This window comes from Rattus norvegicus, chromosome 11, assembly GCF_036323735.1.
Source record: "Rattus norvegicus strain BN/NHsdMcwi chromosome 11, GRCr8, whole genome shotgun sequence".
NCBI classification, from domain to species: domain Eukaryota; kingdom Metazoa; phylum Chordata; class Mammalia; order Rodentia; family Muridae; genus Rattus; species Rattus norvegicus.
The window spans coordinates 32,244,148-32,262,124 of record NC_086029.1 but is presented as its reverse complement, the minus strand read 5'-3'; the positions used below and the strand labels follow the sequence as shown (position 1 = coordinate 32,262,124).

The following is a 17,977-nucleotide window of genomic DNA, read 5'->3' as shown; positions in this document are numbered from 1 at the left end:
CAGTTCTTCCATAGATCTTGTAGGACAACTAATTCTAGATTCCTATAGATCCCTATGTGTCAGGCTTTGTATGATCTCTTGGAATTCTTCGGTGAATGTATCTAATTTTAAAATTCCAGGTTAAAATAAAACCTAAAATCCTAGGATAAGATATAACAAAGGCGGAGAGTTGATTTGTAATACTTTTCCCAATGATGATATTTTTGGAAATCTCTTTGTGAAAACTCTTTCACTGTGACAGGAGGTTAGGGGAAGCAATAACCTTGGGATTCACTGTAGAGTGTGAGACAAAAGTGGGGCATAAAGAATGTAGAATTAAGAGTCTGTCTTCTATCCTTTTATTTTCAATACGCACGGGAAACAGAGAGAGAAGACAAAAATTAACATAAAACATGAATTATTAGTATGAAGTTCCTTACTCTTGAGAAAAGATTATTATAATTTTCTTATTAAATAGGAATTTTCAATATTAATTCAACTGCAGTGCATCTCAAACTCTTTTAATAATGAGAGATACTTAGAAGACTTTAAAAATACCAATTCCCCTGAACTTTCTTCAAACTGAATAAAAAGGGATTTGCATGGGGAAGAAGTGAGACAAATTATATTCTCTAACCTAACATCCCAGGTGTTTTTATTAATTTCAAGTTTGTGGAATATCATAGAGTGTGATTTCCATTTCATAATTGTATAGAAGATTCCATTTAACATAAGTCTTTTATGTTGATAGCACAGGTCTACATGCCTGCTATTAAATATATATCTTTTAGATAATGTGTGGAATTTGGAGAAATTCCTGGCAGATAGTTCATTATTTAAAACTGGATATTCTGGAACCAAAAAGATGGCCCAGTGAGGAAGAACCCTTACTGCCTTTCTACAAGACTTGAGTTAAGTTCAGCAACATGTTCTGTGGTCCACCATATCCTGTATCTTCAATGGCACAGAATCAGACAAATTCATCAGATCTCCACTGGTACCTTCACTCACTTGGTGCATGCATATGTGCGCACATACTCAACAAGTAAGTGTTACAATAAAACGAAAATTCCTCATTATATATTTAAAAATAAATTACTCATAAGATATTAAAACCTTATTTCCACTCACATCTTTATAAACAGTGTGATATTTTTGCAAATGTTTGATTTTTGTATTATACCTGTAGCAGCTTTTCTTAACCTAGACTTTATAGTGATTTCAGTCATGTTCAGCTCAAGAAGCCTGCACCTAAGTTGTGACGTGTACAAATACTTTGACTTCCTTTGCCTTTAATAAAAGAGATATTGTTGAATATTATTTCAATATTTATTTATCAGTTTCAGTGTCAGAAGTTAGTGATGATTTTTCAGTTTCTTGTTTGCTGATACTATTATTATTGTGATATTTTTGGATAAATCATTTTAGATATATTCTCTATGTGAGAAAAATAAGAGTCTAGTAGCTTGAGGAGGTTTGGGCAGGCATGTTACCTGTGCATCCTAGTCTTCAGTAGATTCAAATGAGTTGGTTGGGGCTTTTTGTTTATTTGTTTGTTTGTGTGTGTTTTGTTCTTGTTTTTTATTTGTTTGGGATTTTTTCTTTGTTTATTGATACCAATGTAAGGGTTACGCATCAAGAACATGTGGAATTTGTTTACATGCAAACTACTTTTAGGTGTCAAGAAGGAGATCATGGTGACACAGGAGGAGGGGGGCAGGGAGGAAGGTATGGGATATAGAATAGTCTGAGAGTGGAAAAAAAAACTGGTTTGCCAGACAAAGAGTATGTATGGGCTGGTCTATGGCTCCAGCTACACAGGTAGCAGAGGATTGCCTCATCTGGCATCAGTGGGAGAGAAAGCTTTTGGTCCTGTAGAGGCTTGATGCCCCAGTATAGGGGGATGCCAGAGGGGAGAGGAGGGAGTAGGTGGGTAGATAGGGGAGAACCCTCTAAGAGACAAAGGGGAAGGAAGTAGTAATAGGGCTTCTTGGAGGGGAGACTGGGAAGAGGGATAACATTTCAAATGTAAATATATAGAATGAATGATTGATAATAATAAAAACATGGTTTGGAAAATATATAGACATGAAAGAAAAAATTTGGATACCAAGTGTATCCCTGGCAGCCAGGTAGTTATATATCTAGCACTGTTATGACAAAGGTAAGAGAATTTTTGGAAAGATGAGCAAATCGTGATCTAAATATACCGTCACAAGTAATCCAAGATACAAAGCAAATCCCTGCCACTTAATTGCCAACTTAGACACAACAACAACAACAACAACAACAACACAGTTCATAATGATGTTCATTGAAACAAATTTCTGAATGACTATAGAAATGTACTGCTAAAAAGCAACATGGACTTTGGTTTGACTTATAGGGCATTTCAATGTTTAGAAGCTTGTTACCATGCCATGAAGATAGTGGGATTACATGCAAATTGTTTATATATAGCAGTCCAAAGTGCGTCTTTCTCATGAGCTATCTGCTGAGAACTAAGTTGCCCTTACAAATAAATCTCTTGATTCTGTTACAATCCTTTCCTATAATATAGACGCATAAACGTAAGTTTGCTCTGTCACATTGAGAAATCATGCCTCCTCTCTATAACAGACACTGAGCATGGCCTTAAATGAAACCCACTGTTTGCTTCCCCTGTGCATTCTGCTTCCTGCTATCAGCAAATACATCACTAAAGACTGCGGGTGTTTAGAAGTAACAAAGACATCTAGGAAAGCCCCTAAGTATCTGCCACAGGTAATTTATAAATTACCCTTTTTATGCTGAATTGGGACGTGAGAGGATGATCCTGTGTTTCCAAGCCATGGGTAAAGGAGGAGATTGTGAATGTAATAAATCACAAGAAAAACATCGAAATCAGAAAAAAACAGAAAAAACGTCTGATTAAATGCATGCACTGTGCATTTAACATAGAGCAGCCGTGTCAAAGACAAGTCTCCACAGGCAAACAATGTTCCTTAGAGAACGAGAACAAATGGTTGTCAGTCATCTCGCTGATAGCATGCACATCTTCTGTTCTATTCATTCGAAAAGCAATCCTGAGGAATTCAGGGAAGGCACTCTAGAGCTTGGAAATCTTTTACTAATCAAAGAAAAGTCCCTGGTCTACAGCCTTGGGGAACTCTTTTCTAAAATGAGAAACATGGCATACATTCATAGCATAAAGAAACAGAATAAAACAGGGCAAAGACCACATTGTGAGGGGGTTGGTGAGAATTGTTATTTTCAGAAGAGTTGGCAAGGGTTGTTTTTCTTCATATTTAACCAATATAAGTAGCAACAAATTAAATCAGCGCTTTACTCTGGAGTTATTTAGAATTCCTGTGGACAAAAATTAATTAAATCTAAAAACTTTGTGAGAAATTTGTTATTTTCTAATGCTGGAAGTAAATTGGAGAGGAAAACTTTTAATTGAAAATGCATTATATAAACCACATACAAAATTTACTCTTCCTATCTTACACTTAAAAAAAACACCCTATTAACAGAAAACATTATTATATTGCCACTTTAAACTGTGGGCCTGAGCTGAGTTATGATTTTTCATATTTTCTGTGAAAATGCATCATGTTTAGCCTTATTCATTACAGTTACTGGTTTCTAAATTTCACTAAAATCTTTTCTACACCATGAGTCTGCATATGGAAGTTTGACTTCTATCAATCAAAAGTACAGAAAAAGATGCAAGTTTGTATGTTGAAGAATTTGATAGAAATTTAGAAATGACCTACCTATTTTGTCATGACATATATTTGGTAATAACTTAGATCCACATTAAAATTATTATTTTAGAATGTTAAAGAATACCATGTAAAATAAAAGAACAAGTAAGCATTCTTTCCTTTTCTATGTGTCACATACACACACACACACACACACACACACACACACACATGAGAGAGAGAAAGATAGAAAGAGAGAGAGGGAGGGAGAGAATTAGTGCTGGGAGAGCATTTAATATACTTATTGAGGTACAAAAATAGTTACTTTTCTCTTTTAAAATGCATATTTTGGTTAATATATATATATACTTTTTCCTGTTTTCTAGTTTCCTGACACCAATACATGGGCCAAATTAAAGCAAATCAAATGCTGCCTTGGTCAACTTCGTAGATAAGAATTATAGAAATTCCCGCCTGAAGAAGGAAAATGAAAGGATCACTTCCTTCTTTCTGAAGAACGGAGGTGGGACTTTTCCAGCTTCAAGGGACTTCTGACCTTTCTTGGTTCATTTCCTTTTGAGAGCCTTCATCATTTCTACTTCTGTCATCACGCATCCCTTTTGACATTATATATGTGACCCTGACGCTGTCCCCACAGTTCATAATCTTTCAGTCCTTTCATTAATTACAAATCTCAAGTGATGTTTCTTATGCTTCAGTTAATGTAAGTGGGAAGTTTATACTGTGTAGCTAGGCTTGGACGTTTCTCTTGTTCCTGGTTCCTTTCTACCTTTTAATTTTTTGTCCATTCTAACTTGAGTAGCTCCTCATAGGCTCCTATTGCCCTGCTCTTTGTCACACTAATAGAAAAAGTATTTATACTTTCTGGAAATCTGCATGAGTCTTATGAGGCTTCTTTCTATCTCATACTACTGTGAATGAAATTATGGTGCTTCCAACTACATGGTTGTGTAGAATATTCCTAGTAGAATGGTAAGTATATGTTTATTGTAACATACATGGTTTATATTTATGCTGTATGTAAATAAGATGAACATTGATTATCTAATAGTAACAAAGGTGTGTTTTATTTAGTTATTGCATGAAGTGGCTGGGAAAGGAAAGATAAACTGATAAAGATATGACAAAACCTTTGGATTCGTATTAAGACATATCTCGAGCAGCTCTCTGCTCCCAAACCCTGTGGGGGAGAGACCTCACCGCCTGATCAGGTGGGCACTCCTGAGGCTGCAGAGCGGAGGAGACCACCAACACTGCCCACCCCTGCCCACATCCCTGGCCCAAGAGGCAACTGTATAAGGCCTCTGGGTTCCAGTAGGGGAGGGCCCAGGAGCTGCAGGATCCCTGCGCCTGAGACACCGTCGGAACCTGAAGAAAACAGACCGGATAAACAGTTCTCTGCACCCAAATCCCGTGGGAGGGAGAGCTAAACCTTCAGAGAGGCGGACACGCCTGGGAAACCAGAAGAGACTGCACTCTGTGCACATCCAGACGCCAGAGGAAAACACCAAACGCCATCTGGAACCCTGGTGCATGGAGGCTCCTGGAAAGAGCGGCTCATATCTTCCCGGTTGCTGCCGCCGCGGAGAGGACTTAGGCAGTACCCCACGAGCAAACTTGAGCCTTGGAACCACAGGTAGGACCAACTTTTCCCCTGCAAGAAACCTGCCTGGTGAACTCAAGACACAGGCCCACAGGAACAGCTGAAGACCTGTAGAGAGGAAAAACTACACGCCCGAAAGCAGAACACTCTGTCCCCATAACTGGCTGAAAGAAAACAGGAAAACAGGTCTACAGCACTCCTGACACACAGGCTTATAGGACAGTCTAGCCACAGTCAGAAATAGCAGAACAAAGGAACACTAGAGATAATCTGATGGCGAGAGGCAAGACAAAGGAACCCAAGCAACAGAAACCAAGACTACATGGCATCATCGGAGCCCAATTCTCCCACCAAAGCAAACACGGAATATCCAAACACACCAGAAAAGCAAGATCTAGTTTCAAAATCATATTTGATCATGATGCTGGAGGAATTCAAGAAAGACATAAAGAACTCCTTTAGAGAACAAGTAGAAGCCTACAGAGAGGAATCGCAAAAATCCCTGAAAGAATTCCAGGAAAACACAATCAAACAGTTGAAGGAATTAAAAATGGAAATGGAAGCAATCAAGAAAGAACACATGGAAACAACCCTGGACATAGAAAATCAAAAGAAAAGACAAGGAGCTGTAGATACAAGCTTCACCAACAGAATACAAGAGATGGAAGAGAGAATCTCAGGAGCAGAAGATTCCATAGAAATCATTGACTCAACTGTCAAAGATAATGTAAAGCGGAAAAAGCTACTGGTCCAAAACATACAGGAAATCCAGGACTCAATGAGAAGATCAAACCTAAGGATAATAGGTACAGAAGAGAGTGTAGACTCCCAGCTCAAAGGACCAGTAAATATCTTCAAAAAAATCATAGAAGAAAACTTCCCTAACCTAAAAAAAGAGATACCCATAGGCATACAAGAAGCCTACAGAACTCCAAATAGATTGGACCAGAAAAGAAACACCTCCCGTCACATAATTGTCAAAACACCCAATGCACAAAATAAAGAAAGAATATCAAAAGCAGTAAGGGAAAAAGGTCAAGTAACATATAAAGGCAGACCTATCAAAATCACACCAGACTTTTCGCCAGAAACTATGAAGGCCAGAAGATCCTGGACAGATGTCATACAGACCCTCAGAGAACACAAATGCCAGCCCAGGTTACTGTATCCAGCAAAACTCTCAATTAACATAGATGGAGAAACCAAGATATTCCATGACAAAACCAAATTTGCACAATATCTTTCTACAAATCCAGCACTACAAAGGATAATAAAGGGTAAAGCCCAACATAAGGAGGCAAGCTATAACCTAGAAGAAGCAAGAAACTAATCGTCTTGGCAACAAAACAAAGAGAATGAAAGCACACAAACATAACCTCACATCCAAATATCAATATAACAGGAAGCAATAATCACTATTCCTTAATATCTCTCAACATCAATGGCCTCAACTCCCCAATAAAAAGACATAGATTAACAAACTGGATACGCAATGAGGACCCTGCATTCTGCTGCAGACAGGAAACACACCTCAGAGACAAAGACAGACACTACCTCAGAGTGAAAGGCTGGAAAACAACTTTCCAAGCAAATGGTCAGAAGAAGCAAGCTGGAGTAGCCATTCTAATATCAAATAAAATCAATTTTCAATTAAAAGTCATCAAAAAAGATAAGGAAGGACACTTCATATTCATCAAAGGAAAAATCCACCAAGATGAACTCTCAATCCTCATCTTCGATTGGTTTATATACAAGTGTGCAATTTCTAGGCTTGAAAGTAAAATGATGCTATCTGGTTCTGGATAGAGGAGCCTTATTTTTTATTGTGGCAGCTTGCTATTTTTGTAACATGGTGATTTGGTTGAACACAATAAAGTACAGTAGTAACTGATCTCTCCCTCTTCCTGGATGAGTGAGGAGATGATTAAATGTTGATGTCAGCATCCATGAGCATATTCAGATGAGCTTCTGCTTCTGTTGAAAAGGATGCTGTGTTTGATTGTGGTCCGAAGCTTTGAAGCACTACTTGGCATCTCCTTCCTTGGAGGTCTCACTGTTTAAACATAACAGATTTGATAGCTTGTTGGTAAGGTGAGGTCCAGCTTGTCTCCACTAGGTCATCTTCATGTGAATCTGGTGGTTATACTGTTTTGTTCTAGTGATATTTCATTTTTTTAATAACGGTTTTAGCTGACATTCATGGAGAGAATGAATCCTTAGAACTGTGCCACTAGTGAAAGGAAATCCTGTCTAGAGTATGTTTCTTTACAAAGCTGTGTCACACCATCCTTTGGGCCCTCTGCTGGAAAAGTAGAATCAAGTCTCAAATAATGCCTTTTAAATTGTATCCTCTAGTATTATAGATGTAGGACAGTACTGTATCATACCTCTGTGGATGTAAAATAGCTTGTACCTGCTTTATGATACGTAGTAGTGACCGTGCTTTATCAGAGCTGTTTTTAATGATGTTGCTCAGAATGTTTTCTTTCCAGATGATGATTGAGAAGCTAATTTAAAAAAAAAATGGTGCCAGGTACCACAAGAGTAACAGAACTGTGCTGTTTTCTCGGGTTTTGTTTTTTTACTTTTTTTTTTTAATGGAGTATGCTGCATGTCTCTACAGTTTTGTTCAGATGACTGCAGAACCTGGAAAAGCTGTTGCTGCTGTTGATGCATAACACTGCTATTATTGGTCTTTTTATATAAATATAAATATATATATACAGATATATAATTTGAATTTTTTGAAACTTTACCTGTGCTGTCAACTTTGGAAAAAAGTATCCCCGTTTACTGTGTTGAGTTGGCACTGTACAGAAATTAACAGCCATATTGGTCTAGAAATGTTGAACTTAAGTTTTTTCCATTTGTACAGGGGTAACACACTGTATTAAATATGTAAGGTCTTATGTACGTGGGTTTGATTACAAAAACTAATAAAGTATTCTCTAAATAAAAAAAAGACATATCTCTGAGAAATGCTATTTTCATGAAATGACAATATTTATGCTCATATTTAATAGCCAAACAAGTTCGTGATAACATACTCTCATTAAGTGCTATACATCACAAATCTTAATTATAAGATTTGGCAATATCAAGCTGGTAATGTTCAGTAAACTTATCATTAGTTGCTAGTTTTCATAGTACTGAAAAATGCTGTGTAAGACACTATAGGTGGAAATTAAATATAATTCACACCCAGCCATGAACACTGCCAAGTATACTATTGAGTGAAATAAGATGATTTCTGACTAGTGAAATAGTGGAATGATTCTTATAAGGGAAACCAACCACTTTATGATTTATTTAATCTTCACTCCACAAGATGAAAGCCATGCCTAGTATCATTATTTGACTAAAATTCTGAGTAAAGAGATCCTAGGTTCTAGGGGAGATCTGCAGCTAAGATGCTGCTAAATTTACATAGGGATAGACTTTTAATGACTTATTTTAATACCCACAGATAATATATGTCTGAATTTTAATCTGAAAACCTTCATGAAGTAGAGGTTGACCCACCACTGCTCACAGTGATGTCAGTAAGGTAAAACAGAATGCTCAATCTTAAATGAATCATATATATTGCCTTCTTCTCTCCCGAGGTTTAGGGACAATTATAGAATAGAAGACAGAAGGGGTGTGACAGCCAGAGGAGGTGGATTAATAAAAGGAAACAGTGTCTGTTGGACATAATTGGGAAGCTGTTTATGTGAACGCAATGTAATAATGTGATGTGCGGCAATAAATTTCACTTTTTCTATTATGCAACTTTTTCTGTTATCTTTGTTCCAAAACCAAATCAAAATAAGCGGTAAGAAATGAAAAGTAAATTGAATTGTAAAAAATAACAGAGATATAACTATAAAAAGTTTCTAGTGTCAAAGAATAAAATCTCTAATCAGTTGTGCAAATTTATTCCTGTAAAGCTGGTTTCCCACTAGATAGGCCCTCAGATGTTCAAACTTATCTTCGTCTAGGCATTAAGTATTAGCCTGAAATACACAAAATCAATTGGAAAACAAATACAGAGAGAAATCTACAGAGTATCCATATCCACACTTGCTTTCTGACTATGGTTCTTTCAGCACTGTTTGTTGGGCTGTGTACTGTGCCAGTGTCAGGGTGGGAGCAGCGGGAAGGGATCTTCTTTTTTGGCAGTTCTTCTTGAGGCAGTGGAAGGGGAAGAACATAGGCAGCGGGTAAGACTTGATCTAAAGAGATATTTAGGATTGCTGTATAATAAAAAGTTTACTTATCTACGTCTAAGTTACTATGCTACTGTAACTGACCTGCATTCTGTGATCCTCTCAGGCCAGAAACTGCAGTCTTTGGCACTTAGCAACTCTTCCTAAAACAGCAAAGGATTAAGTAAATAGCCTTTGTACTATCTCAGCAGGAGCAGAGAAGCCTTGACTTTCTGCCTGCTAGAAGGAAGTTGCAGGAAGAAAAAAAACTCTCTGAAAAGTTATTATAGATTTTATTACTAAGTTGTAAAAAGTTTCCTATGAAAGCTATCTAAGGGGGAAAGCAGAAAGATACTAAGCAGGGAAAGGGAAAAGTTCTTCTAAAGGAAAAATTTCTTCCAGAAGGGGAAAAGGAAAAAATTTTTCCTCTTCTCTTTGTCCTCAGCACTTATACATCTTTCATTATACAGGATCATATGTTACAAAATTCATCATAAGTTTACACACAAAAGAAATCGAATCATAAATTGAAATAGAAGGTTACAAAAGAGAATGTTTACATGGATATCCATCAGGAGTAATTATCTGGCTAAACATCCATCACCTGTCACAGATCCACATGTTCATTGATGGTTTAAAACCATAACTAAGTTATTAGTGAAGTTTTGTATAGATAAACCCAGTCAATATTTTATCTTCTGTCCTAGCATCTATAGTAAATCATTAGCTCCCATTTTATGCTCTTTGCTTAATTGTTTTACAATCTCTTAGAATGTGCTGAGTAGGAGAAAGTCTGGTTACCATCTAAGAACAATTAACTGGTGACAGATAGGGACCCACAGAGTTCTCACTGGAGCTTTGACAATAAGAAAAAGACCTAATAGCAGTCCCACTATAAAAGAGCTTAATAATCACTGATATAATTTTTGGAATTCTTATAGAACCAGTATTAAGACTTAAGAAGTCATCAATTTGTCTATATAGCATCACTATGAGACAATACATCTTCATAGATCTGCAGATATCTGCTCCAAAGGGGTGGACTAATACCTAGTCATTGTCATGTGTTTAGTAATAACAGGAAAAGCATATTAATAGCAGGAATCTTTTCTAAAATGAATTTTCCTATGGCCTTGCCCTGTAAGAGTGAACCTGTTGCACATTATATAACAATGTGAAGCAGGCCATCTCAGGAAGATCACTAGCTAGTTATTAGCTTGTCCCATTATGGCTCCTAACACTATTGGTTGGTTTTGTGTGACAACCTGACACAAGCTGGAGTTATCTCAGAGAAAGGAACCTCCCTTGAGGAAATGCCTTCATGAGATCCAGCTGTAAGGCATTTTTTTTCCAATTAGTGATCAAGGAAGGATGGCCCAGCTCACTGTGGGTGGTACCATCTCTGAGCTGGTAATCCTAGGTTCTATAAGAAAGCAAGTTGAGCAAGCCAGGGGAAGCAAGCCAGTAAGCAGCATTTCCCCATGGCTTCTGCATCAGCTCTGGGCTTCAGGTTACAACCCTATGTGAGTTCCAATCCTGCCTTCCTTTGGTCATGAACAGCAGTGTATTAGTGTAAGCCGAATAAATCTTTTCCTTCCTAATTTGTTTCTTGATCATTATGTTATGTGCAGGAATAGGAACACTGACCAATACAGGCTATTTGTTTGCAATGCTTAGGTTTGAACCAAGGGAAATGTCTTAGTTAGGGTTTTACTGCTGTGAACAGACACCATGACCAAGGAAACTCTTGTAAGGGCAACGTTTAATTGGAGCTGGCTTACAGGTTCAGATATTAAGTCCATTGTAATCAAGATGGGAGTATGACAGCATCCAGGCATATGTGGGACTGGAGGAACTAAGAGTTCTACATCTTCATCCAAAGGCAGACAAAAGACTTTTTCCAAGCAAATAGGAGGAGGGTCTTAAAGCCCTAGCCTACAGTGACACACCTATTCCAACAAGGACACACTTTCTAATACTGCAACTTCCTGGCCCAAGAATATGCCATCACCAAAAAGTTATATCTGTTCTTGCAGTAATTTGCCAAATGTAATCCAAGCCCCTTCTCATAAACTTTTTTAAGCTTTGTGTTCATAAATCACAATGTCTAGTCTATATGCTAGATCTTAGGTTATATTCCCAAACAACATTAAAAATTAAGACCTCCTCCAATTTATATAAGTGCTATTTAATTCCCTTGAATTGAATTTTCTTAGCCAAGAAAATTTTAATCTTTGAGGAAATTTCCTCACTATTGCAATCATACATTTGTGCTCATTCTGTCTCATTATTTTTTCCTTTGAATATCTAAGGTCAGTTTCTTATGAAATAGGGTGGCCGGAAAGGAAAAATAACCTGCCTTAAATGCAAGGCCCTTGGCAGGTAAGTTATAGGGTATTACACTGTAAAAAGAAGGCTATTAGAAAAACAGGCAAAGAAGACAGTCACGGTGTATCACCTGAAAACTGAAATGCATAAATAAAGGCTTTCTGAAGAAAAAATGTAACATCATCCACTATTTCCTTTTTCTTCAAATTCACAATTTTCTGGCCATATCAGCATAGTTTCTCTCTCTCTCTCTCTCTCTCTCTCTCTCTCTCTCTCTCTCTCTCTCTTAATTTCTTATTTACATTTCAAATGCCATTCCTTTCCCAGGTTTCCTGTCCACAAGCTCCCCAACCCCTCCCCCTCCCCTTCGATAAGGGTGTTCCCCTCCCCATCTACCCCCCCTTACCATACTCTCCCAACAATCCCCTACACTGGGTGTCCAACCTTGGCAAGACCAATGGCTTCTCCTTCCATTGGTGCCCAGTAAAGTCAGCCTTTGCTACATATGCAGTTGGAGCCATGGGTCAGTCTTTGGGTAGTGGTTTAGTCCCTGGAAGCTCTGGTTAGTTGGCGTTGTTGGTCTTATGGGGTTCAACATAGGGTTTTTTACATCCTTATAACTCCCTTTGAAGAAATAATTCCAGTGGGTGCATTCTCTAATCTAAGCTTTTACAAATATTTGCTTTTATTCCATCATGGAGCAAGCATGGTTATATAAATAAAATAATTGTTGTTGTTTTTCTATTTCTTCATGTTTTAAACCATCATTTTATTCTCTGTATTAGAGTATATAAATTTTACCAAGAATGTTTCCTTTAGATCTAAGCTAATAAATACTTTAAAATATACTGTTTTTCTTGGAAACATTGACATAATATATCTAGCAATTATATCCCAAAGATAAGGGGATCTCTGATGTAACTTCCTATGTTAATGCAATTTCCAAATTCAACTTTATTTATTCTAATTCTGTATTTTTACAGTGGAATAAATGTAAACTATAATTATAGCTCAATCATATATTATTTTAAAATGCATTCTAAACGAAGTAAACAATTATGTACCAATACATTTTCTTTGTTTTATCCCTGTGAGATGAGAAAGATCATGTTTTTCTTTAAATTTTCATAGCATTTCTTCTCATAATCTTTCAAATTATTAAATATATGTCCATAAGGAGTCTTCCACAGTGTACATACTGGGAGTATACGAGAGGCTAAACAGGAAAGAGGCCATGTAGGCAATGGGATAGAGAGGTGGCATGGCTTCTGGAAGGTTTTTTCAGCACTCTTTAAAAACCTGTAAGAAAATAAATGCTCCAAAAAAGAATGGACATATTAGTTCCCCTTATTTCTCCACACTGTTGCAAACCTTGGTTTGATTCATTGTTATCTCTGTCCATTTTCTCAGCCAGCTGCTGCTTTCCCTCAGAACTGGAAGCCCATGTCTTTGCCTTTCAGATGCCTAGGCAGCTCTCAAAGGGTCTCTGTTTAGCAGCCACTGAACATCAACCCTTCAAGTTACTTTTATCAGCTCAACTGAGATGAGAGCACCCCAGGAAAAATGCAAACACCCTGTGTTTCAGCCTGATGCTGGTGATCAAGCTTTAATTATGTATTAAGTCCATAATGAAAATGATTTATTAACAGATTTCCATACACACCTATGAGAATCCTTCAATAATGTACTAGTCACAATGTCACTGAATTTCATGGGAAAGTACAAGGTGGAAATCCCATCACATGGGGCCAGTACTTTACACAGCTGTAGCCCCAAACAAATCCTGTTAGTAACATTTTGCATTTGTAAACAATTTCCTGATCTGGGGATCTTGGTTAGTTTCCTGAACTCGATTCGGTCATTTATCTTAGAGCCTTATATTTCTCTGATCTAAAATTTACAAAATATAGTTCAGACTTACTGTGTCCTAATTTTTTTAAATGATATTATATCTTGTATGAAGGAGAATAGGATAAAACAGACATGAGATAAACATGTACAAATGTAAAAGTTGATTTTGTGTCTGCATTATTACTGTTTAAAAGGTACATTTACTCAGGCCAGAACACAGATGAATATGTACAACAATCAGATCAAATCATAATAAAGATTTATTTATTTTATATACATGAGTACCCTCTCACTGTCTTCAGACACACCAGAAGAGGGCATCTGATTCCATTACAGATGGTTGAGAGCCATCATGTGATTGCTGGTAACTGAATTCAAGACCTCTGGAAGAGCTGTCAGTGCTCTTAACCTCCAAGCCATCTCTCCAACCCCTGTAACAGATATACCAAGTCATGAAAAGTGAAATTGAATTGACTTAAAATTCACTTTTCTCATGATCCTCATTAATAACTGATTTAGCACTGATATTAAGGAGTAGGATATTAATTATTACTCAAAAATGTAATGTAATTACCATAGCTATATCATGGTGAGCCATTCTGAGCTATACAGTCACAAAGGATGTGGGGAGCAGGTGCGGCAGCAGTCCCAAGATGGAGCCAGGGACTGCAGTTAAGTCTCATGACTAGCACCTGACTTCCTCACACACCTGAAACTAGCCACGTGCATTGTGAGAGCTGCGCAGGCGCACCATGACGCAAGATCAGGCCATGTGACGTGGACCTATGAACTGAGATTATGCAGTCTGGATGGAAGAGACAGAGTTGAGGGAGGATATAAGGGAGTGCGCTCGGGAGGACAGGAGAGGAAGGGAAGAAAAGAGAGATTGCTGCTTGCATGCAGAAAGAAAGGTTCCTGAATAAACTGCTTTGAGAAGAACGTTGTGGTGTCGCTTCTTTCTGCAGGACGGAGACAGAGGCGACAGGTATAAATGAGAGTATTAACATCTACCAATATTGATTTATGGAAGGAACTAGAAAATATCATCTTGAGTGCAGTAACAAACAACACACATGATATGCACACATTGATAAGTGGATATTAGGCCCAAAGCTCAGAATACCCAAGACACAATTTACAGATCACACGAAGCTCAAGAAGAAAGACAAAAGTGTGGATGCTTCAGTACTTCTTAGAAGGGGGAAGAAAATACTCACAGGAGGTATGGAGACAAAGTGTGGAACAGAGACTGAAGGAAAGGCCATTTAGACTGCCACACATGGGGATCCATCCCACGTGCTGTCACCAAAACCAGTCACTACTGGGGACACCAAGAGGTGCATACTGAGAGAAGCCTGATATAGCTGTCTCTTGAGAGGCTCTGCCAGAGCATGACAAATACAGAGGCGGATGCTCACTGCCAACTATTGGACTGAGAACAGTGTCCCCAGTGGAGGAGTTAGAGAAAGGACTGAGGTAACTGAGGGGGTTTCCAACCCCATAGGAAGAATAACAATATTGACCAAGCAGACACGCCAGAGCTCCCAGGGTCTAAACCACCAACCAAAGATTACATGTGGAGCCACCCATAACTCCAGCCCCATATGTAGCAGAGGATGGCCTTATTGGGCATCACTGGGAGCAGAGGCCCTTGGTCCTGTCAAGGCTCAAGGCCCCAGTGTAGGGGATTGTCAGGGCAGGGAGGCAGAAAGGGGTGGTTGGGTGGGTGGAGGAACACCCTCCTGGAAGGAGGGGGTGGGGGCATGGGATGGAGGTTTTCCAGAGGGGAAACTGGGAAAAGGGATAACATTTGAAATGTAAATAAATAAAACATCCAATAAAAATAGTTCTACTTGGACTCAAGGAAACTGGCAATTTGTAATTTTCTAGGTCCGTCATATTCTCTGGCTTTAACTGTTTCTGCACAAACTCATGAATGAACCCCACTCCTCTACACTGCATTCATTCAACTGAACTGACTCAACCAAACTCACATGCATCCCACTGCATTGACTGAATTCAAACAAACCGCACGAAATGTACTGAATCAAACTGCCTTGAAGTGCACTCACAGATCTCAGATCTCAAATGACTGAACTCCAAGCTGACTCAGGGAATTGCTATCTAATTAGATATAAACATTGAAACGTTGCTGCTCCCTTCTATAAAATAATCTTGCACTCATTGTTTGAGAATAAAGATGTACATACTAAGGGAAAGTTGGTATTCCAGCAGGATTACACTGTAGTCCAGGGCATGTCTGCATTCCAGCCATATCACAAAAACATAGAAGGATTTCGGATGTGATCTCTTATTTATTTCATGTTGCTGGAATAAAATTCCTCTACAGCATGTCTAACTTGAATTGATGCTTAGATTAATCAAATTAATAATTTAATTATCCATTAAACATCGGATAATTTGGGGTACTCTAAACTGTGTAAATGAACAAACAGATTTATTTTGTCGATGGCCCTGTTGTAGTTCCCAGAGAGAATTGTGGTGCTATAATTGTCTCCAGTGGTCTCAGTATAGGTAGAGAGTTCAATAATATTTTATTTTATTTTTTTTTAATTTTTTTTATTAACTTGAGTATTTCTTATGTACATTTCGAGTGTTATTCCCTTTCCCGGTTTCCGGGCAAACATCCCCCTCCCCCCTCTCCTTCCTTATGGGTGTTCCCCTCCCAACCCTCCCCCCATTGCCGCCCTCCCCCCACCAGTCTAGTTCACTGGGGGTTCAGTCTTAGCAGGACCGAGGGCTTCCCCTTCCACTGGTGCTCTTACTAGGATATTCATTGCTACCTATGGGGTCAGAGTCCACAGTCAGTCCATGTATAGTCTTTAGGTAGTGGCTTAGTCCCTGGAAGCTCTGGTTGCTTGGCATTGTTGTACATATGGGGTCTCGAGCCCCTTCAAGCTCTTCCAGTTCTTTCTCTGATTCCTTCAACGGGGGACCTATTCTCAGTTCAGTGGTTTGCTGCTGGCATTCGCCTCTGTATTTGCTGTATTCTGGCTGTGTCTCTCAGGAGCGATCTACATCCGGCTCCTGTCGGTAGGCACTTCTTTGCTTCATCCATCTTGTCTAATTGGGTGGCTATATATGTATGGGCCACATGTGGGGCAGGTTCTGAATGGGTGTTCCTTCAGTCTCTGTTTTAATCTTTGCCTCTCCGTTCCCTGCCAAGGGTATTCTTTTTCCTCATTTAAAGAAGGAGTGAAGCATTCACATTTTGATCATCCGTCTTGAGTTTCGTTTGTTCTAGGGATCTAGGGTAATTCAAGCATTTGGGCTAATAGCCACTTATCAATGAGTGCATACCATGTATGTCTTTCTGTGATTGGGTTAGCTCACTCAGGATTATATTTTCCAGTTCCAACCATTTGCCTACGAATTTCATAAACTCGTTGTTTTTGATAGCTGAGTAATATTCCATTGTGTAGATGTACCACATTTTCTGTATCCATTCCTCTGTTGAAGGGCATCTGGGTTCTTTCCAGCTTCTGGCTATTATAAATAAGGCTGCAATGAACATAGTGGAGCACGTGTCTTTTTTATATGTTGAGGCATCTTTTGGGTATATGCCCAAGAGAGGTATAGCTGGATCCTCTGGCAGTTCAATGTCCAATTTTCTGAGGAACCTCCAGACTGATTTCCAGAATGGTCTTACCAGTCTGCAATCCCACCAACAATGGAGGAGTGTTCCTCTTTCTCCACATCCTCGCCAGAATCTGCTGTCACCTGAGTTTTTGATCTTAGCCATTCTCACTGGTGTGAGGTGAAATCTCAGGGTTGTTTTGATTTGCATTTCCCTTATGACTAAAGATGTTGAACATTTCTTTAGGTGTTTCTCAGCCATTCGGCATTCCTCAGCTGTGAATTCTTTGTTTAGCTCTGAACCCCATTTTTTAATAGGGTTATTTGTTTCCCTGCGGTCTAACTTCTTGAGTTCTTTGTATATTTTGGATATAAGGCCTCTATCTGTTGTAGGATTGATAAAGATCTTTTCCCAATCTGTTGGTTGCCGTTTTGTCCTAACCATAGTGTCCTTTGCCTTACAGAAGCTTTGCAGTTTTATGAGATCCCATTTGTCGATTCTTGATCTTAGAGCATAAGCCATTGGTGTTTTGTTCAGGAAATTTTTTCCAGTGCCCACGTGTTCCAGATGCTTCCCTAGTTTTTCTTCTATTAGTTTGAGTGTGTCTGGTTTGATGTGGAGGTCCTTGATCCACTTGGACTTAAGCTTTGTACAGGGTGATAAGCATGGATCGATCTGCATTCTTCTACATGTTGCCCTCCAGTTGAACCAGCACCATTTG

The 17,977-nt window shown here is 38.5% G+C and overlaps 1 long non-coding RNA gene across 2 annotated transcripts; it reads right to left on the bottom strand.

The window, feature by feature from the left end:
* Window positions 1–6,261: 6,261 nt before the first annotated feature.
* Window positions 6,262–14,366, bottom strand: LOC120095558 (uncharacterized). 2 transcript variants are annotated; one of them, XR_005491108.2, is made up of 3 exons: window positions 14,233–14,366; window positions 9,585–9,643; window positions 6,262–7,345 (listed from the first exon to the last, which is right to left on the bottom strand). It is a non-coding gene; the product is annotated as an uncharacterized LOC120095558 (long non-coding RNA). The 2 variants fall into 2 exon arrangements; XR_010056020.1 differs by lacking the exons at window positions 6,262–7,345; window positions 9,585–9,643 and adding an exon at window positions 13,901–14,089.
* Between the last annotated feature and the right edge of the window lie 3,611 nt (window positions 14,367–17,977).